The 6,000-nt window shown below is 43.7% G+C and overlaps 1 long non-coding RNA gene across 1 annotated transcript; it reads right to left on the bottom strand.

The window, feature by feature from the left end:
* Positions 1-3,673: 3,673 nt before the first annotated feature.
* LOC114607208 (uncharacterized) lies at positions 3,674-4,532 on the bottom strand. The gene is made up of 2 exons (XR_003709105.2): positions 4,450-4,532; positions 3,674-3,988 (listed from the first exon to the last, which is right to left on the bottom strand). It is a non-coding gene; the product is annotated as an uncharacterized LOC114607208 (long non-coding RNA).
* Between the last annotated feature and the right edge of the window lie 1,468 nt (positions 4,533-6,000).

The following is a 6,000-nucleotide window of genomic DNA, read 5'->3' as shown; positions in this document are numbered from 1 at the left end:
TCTCTCCCAATTATTTGGCCCCCTGATATAATCCAGAGCTTAGAGCAAGGGTCACAACCTTTTTCAGCCGTGGGCCGGTCCACCGTCCCTCAGACCATGTGGGGGGCAGGACTGTATTTTGAAAAAAAATATGAATGAATTCCTGTGCCCCACAAATAACCCAGAGATGCATTTTAAATACAGTGGTACCTCGGGTTACATACGCTTCAGGTTACATACGCTTCTGGTTACAGACTCGGCTAACCCAGAAATAGTACCTCGGGTTAAGAACTTTGCTTCAGGATGAGAACATAAATCGTGCTCCGGCAGCACAGCAGCAGCAGGAGGCCCCCTTAGCTAAAGTGATGCTTCAGGTTAAGAACAGTTTCAGGTTAAGAACAGACCTCCAAACGAATTAAGTACTTAACCCAAGGTACCACTGTAAAAGGACACATTCTACTCATGTAAAAACACGCTGATTCCCGGACCATCCATGGGCCGGATTGAGAAGGGGATTGGGCCGCATCCGGCCCCCGGGCCTTAGTTTGCCTACCCCTGGCTTAGAGCAAGAACAAGCTGAGAGACGGCTCGAATGCAAATGGAGGAAAGATCCAACTGAATGCCACCAAACACTGGTGAGGCGTCATCATTGAGCCTACCTGGTGGCAGTGAAGGCAGCAAAGAAGGTATTTTGAGGATAAAATCGCTTGCATCCACCGCGATCTTGAATCCCCCGCAATTGCGCATGAATCTCATGGGGTGTCCAGAGCACAGCCTAGTCCTGCTGTGTTGGATGAGTTTCTGTTGATGAGGCTTGAGGATGTGGACAAGGTGCTCAGATCGGTTAGGGCCACCACGTGTGCTCTAGAGCAGGCATGTCCAACAGGTAGATCGTGACGTCTGTGGTAGATCACTGATCATAGGCTCCCCCCAAAGAAGCTGAACAACTGTGGCTCCCCTAAAAAAAGCTCAACATTTTACCTCCTCCCTGAAAAAACTCAACAGCTTTGACCTAACCCCCCAAAAGGGGATAGATCACTGCCAGTTTTTAACTCTCTGTGAGTAGATCGCAGTCTCTTAGGAGTTGGCCACCCCTGCCCTAGACCCTTGCCCCTCTTGGCTGATAAAAACCAGCAGGGAGAGGACAGCTGGCTGGACCAGGGAGGTGGTTCATACTTCTTTACGAGAAGGGGTGGTCCCTGCTTGCTTGAAGGAGGCAGTGGTAAAACCACTCCTTAAGAAACCCTCTGTATGGATGTTATAGGGACAGGCAAGTGTCAAGCTTGTTTCTGTGAGGAGGGCATTAGTTACAAGGAGAGGGTGCCACCACCAAAAAGGCCCTCTTTGTTTTGTTTGGTGGGGGAACCTGGAGAAGCCTCTCTGACTAAGACCTTTAAGCCTAACCTTTTTTTTTTTTCATTTTGTGTGAAATAGGTAGCTTGGGTAGGAGGATATGTATATCATCAGGAAAGAAAGAAAGAAAGAAAGAAAGAAAGAAAGAAAGAAAGAAAGAAAGAAAGAAAGAAAAGGAGAGAGGAAGGAAGGAACAATGTGTTTAAAAATGAAGGCTGTGAGCAGGCTTGTGACATTTCAGGGGGGTCGTAGATGACCTTTGGGGCCCTTCCATCTTGCCATTCTATGATTCTATAAAGGCAAAAAGTCCAGGCATTACAATAAATTATGTCAAGCACAAATGTAAACAAGAGCTTGAAGGGTTGCTTTCGGTGGCAGGAGAAACTATTACAAATACTTAAGATACCTTTCCTTTCGTTTACGGATTAGACCTATCAACGTAAATAAAGCTAGGTTTCATTTCCTTTAGCAGCTGCTTTATTCGAAGTGCGTGTAAGTTTCTGTTTCTGCGAGGTCACGCGGCCACAGTGGATTCCTCTGCCGCGCTTGGCAATAAGCCTATCTGCATCCTTTCAGGGCCAGCCCTGTTAAGTTGGGACCCTTTGATTTGCACAGAGGGCAGGTGAGCTGGCTTTAGAACTCCCTTCCCCCATCCAGTTTCGCCAACAGATTGGTACACATTAACCATTCAGTTTTACAGAATATTAACCGCAATGAGGCAGGGCTCTGCTCTGCTGCAGATATAAGGACGTCGGCGAATACATTCTGTGGAGTCAGACCACAGACCCCTCTGCCTCCGTACTGCCCACACTGACTGACAGCAGCTTTCCAGGATCTCCTAGCCCTACCAGGAAATGCCAGGGAATAAACCTGGGACGTTCTGCATGCCAAGCAGGTGTTCTGCCACTGAGTTATGGCCACAAACTCTGAGAAGACTCCAAGCCATACAGGCGATATAAAACGGCATTCCTTGAAATGGTGTTTGCGGGCCACTCAGGAAGTAGCTGGTGGTTCAAGGTGGCTGTAGCACTGTTCTGGGCCTCAGAGACTATGGTGTCCTACCCCACCCCCTGCCCCCAGCAATATCCCAGCTGACACAAAAGGTAGTGTAGAACAATCTTTTGTTAGAAGGCAAGGGAATTTAAAAAAAAATTATAAAAATAATTTTTAAAATAATTACAGCGGTACCTCGGGTTGCAGACACTTCAGGTTACAGACTCCACTAATCCAGAAGTAGTACCTCAGATTAAGAACTTTGCTTCAGGATGAGAACAGAAATCACGCGGCGGCAGCGGAAAGCCCCATTAGCTAAAGTGTTACCTCAGGTTAAGAACAGTTTTAGGTTAAGAACGACCTCCAGAACGAATTAAGTTCTTAACTCGAGATACCACTGTAATTACTAATCCTTACATTTTAGCCAGCATGGCTGCAATTTGTTTGCAGTGATTAAAAACCTTCTGTGGTTAATCATATAAAACTTTTAGCCGATTGATGCACTCAGTCCTAGATTCAGATTCTAACTCCTAACGTGCATTTTATATCTGAATCTAGGTGCTTCAAACGGAAAGGGGGTGTTGCTGTTTCTAATTTTCTTCTCCATAGGTTTGAGGAACAGCTTGTTGCTGTTCACGTTTGCCTTTCATCTCATGAACAGTAGCTATTGCCGTTTTGGTTCTGTTCCGGCTGTTCCTTTCCCACAGCAACAATACTGCAGCGTAAAAGGGCAAACTTTACCCCAATAAAGTAAGCCACATTGCAACAATACTGACTCATCCTGTTTGGTTCACTCCCACTCCAAGCCAGATAACCACATCTGCTGTTATGTCTCAGTGCAATTCTCCCCTCTGTTCCCAAAACAACATCATTTGGGCACGTTCAAAGCCAAGGGGACACCTTCTCACCGGCAGCTCCTCCGTGCCCTGGAATCAAGCAGAATGATATTCAGTGGTACCTCGGGTTACAGACGCTTCAGGTTACAGACCTTCAGGTTACAGACTCCTCTAACCCAGAAATAGTACCTCGGGTTAAGAACTTTGCTTCAGGATAAGAAGAGAAATCGCAGCGCAGCGGCAGCAGGAGGCCCCATTAGCTAAAGTGGTACCTCAGGTTAAGAACTTTACCTCAGGATGAGAACAGAAATCACACGGCAGCGGCATGGCAGCAGTGGGAGGCCCCATTAGCTAAAGTGATACCTCAGGTTAAGAAAATTTTCAGGTTAAGAACGGACCTCCAGAACAAATTAAGTTCTTAACCCGAGGTACCACTGTAGATGTGCTTCATTCTTTCTTATAGGGTGTCCGTAGCTGGATACTGGTGTAGGTCAGGATTAACAAACACGGTGTCCGTGAAGATAACTCTTTATTCGAATAAACCAATACAGCACAGGCCTAGTGATCCCAGTATGGAGCTAGTCACAGAAGGATGGGGAGATTCCCTGGATTATTCAGCAAGTAGTAGTAGGATTCCTTCAGCATTCTTCAGTTGTTGATGATCCAGTTTCCATTAATGTAGAATCATAGAGTTGGAAAGCACCACGAGGGTCGTTCTAGTTCAAACCCCTGAGATGCAGGAAACTTGTTCCCCAATGTGGGGTTTGAACCCATGGACCTGAGATTAAGAGTCTCATGCTCTGTGGATTGAGCCAGCGAGAGGTCTACTGAAAGAGAAGAAGAGAAGGAACCCTAAAATACTACACCCATCAACAGCACATCTGATCCTGTACTGTGGCCAGAAGTAATGCATCCTTCATTTGAATATACAGTGATTTCCTATGGGCCAAGTGAAATCAAGGATACGGCATTTCCTCTAGATGAGAAACCTTTGCTGAAAGGGTTTGATACAGTGGTGAGAAGCTAAGAAGGTGCTGGCTTGTCTTTCGGAGGGTATCAACAAGGTTTCTCTCTTTGCTTCTGCTGCAAAACATTTGCAGAGGCAATTAGCAGGGGCAATTAGAAAAAGATATATTATTTGATCAACTTTCTAACATTCCTCAGCTTAAAAAAACCCACAAAAACCATCAGAAAGCCTATTGGTTCACATATTTTATCTGTGGCTAAAGGATCAGGAATCACATCCATCATTTGCATTGATGTAAACCTCTGGAATGTACAGTCATACCTCGGGTTGAAGTAGCTTCAAGTTAAGTATTTTTGGGTTGCGCTCCGCGGCGCTCTGTTACTTCCGGGTTTTGCTGCTCGCGCATGCGCAGACACTCAAAATGATGTCACGCGCATGCGCAGAAGCGGCCAAACGCAACCCACACACACGCAGACGCGCAGTCACATGTTACGTTTACTTCAGGATGCAAACGGGGCTCCGGAACGGATCCTGTTCGTATCCAGAGGTACCACTGTATTTAGTATAGCTAGCTATTTAGCTCCATCCCAAGTATATTTTATCTTATTGCTATGGTTAGTGGCTAATGCGAGTAAAGTTTCTATCTATCATCTATCTATCATCTATCTATCATCTATCTATCATCTATCTATCATCTATCTATCATCTATCTATCTATCTATCTATCTATCTATCATCATCATCTATCTATCTATCATCTATCTATCTATCTATCTATCTATCATCTATCTATCTATCATCTATCTATCATCATCTATCTATCTATCATCTATCTATCATCTATCTATCAATCATCTATCTATCTATCTATCATCATCATCTATCTATCTATCATCTATCTATCTATATCTATCATCTATCTATCATCTATCTATCTATCTATCTATCATCTATCTATCTATCTATCTATCTATCATCTATCTATCTATCTAATCTATCTATTTATCTATCATCTATCTATCTATCTATCTATCTATCTATCTATCTATCTATCATCTATCTAATCTATCTATTTATCTATCTATCTATCATCTATCTATCTATCTATCTATCTATCTATCTATCTCTATCTATCTATCTATCTATCTATCTATCTATCTATCTATCTATCATCTATCTATCTATCCCAATGGTGGCTCTGCTAGGGTCAGTTCTTCCTTTGGGGAATACTGAGACCAGTTACTGGAAACACTTGTGTGACACTGTGAAACAGCATGAAAAGTCACTCCGGCATTTCACGGCATACAGCATTTGGGTAGAAACACCATCTAGGTGTGGACTATATAAATGCATTTATGCAGAACGTCACTGCATCATAAACCAAGGAATTCAGCAATGGAAGGGCGTGTTCAAATGCCTAGTGGTTAATACGTTGTTAAATATAGGCACTCACTGTGCTGCTTTATATGCCTGCTAAAAACAAGGCAGTGCAATTTAATAAGTATGTGCAATATGATTAAAAGAAGAGCAGGGATCAGAACAGTTAAGTCGGACATGCTCTGATAGTGCGAATGGATATGCGACTTGAAGAACTTATGCTTCAAGTTCGATTTCCCTACATTTCCTCAGAGGTTCCCATCCTGCAAAGACTTATATTTGCAAGCAAGAGAAAGGAGACAAAGACTTGAATGCAGAGAACGACCTTTTCCCTTTACTGATCAGAAATAGGACCAGACCTTCATATCTGTTTGGAATAGAGCCCATGCGTGGGACTTCTCCACCTTTGAGTACATGCCCAGAATTTCTCATGCGACAAAGAACATTTTATCTGTGCTCACACCAATCATGTAAATCCATTGCATAATCAGTATA

This window comes from Podarcis muralis, chromosome 12 (genome assembly GCF_964188315.1).
Source record: "Podarcis muralis chromosome 12, rPodMur119.hap1.1, whole genome shotgun sequence".
Classification (NCBI taxonomy): domain Eukaryota; kingdom Metazoa; phylum Chordata; class Lepidosauria; order Squamata; family Lacertidae; genus Podarcis; species Podarcis muralis.
Note: the sequence above shows the minus strand (reverse complement) of the source record. Positions and strands in the feature narration are given on the sequence as shown.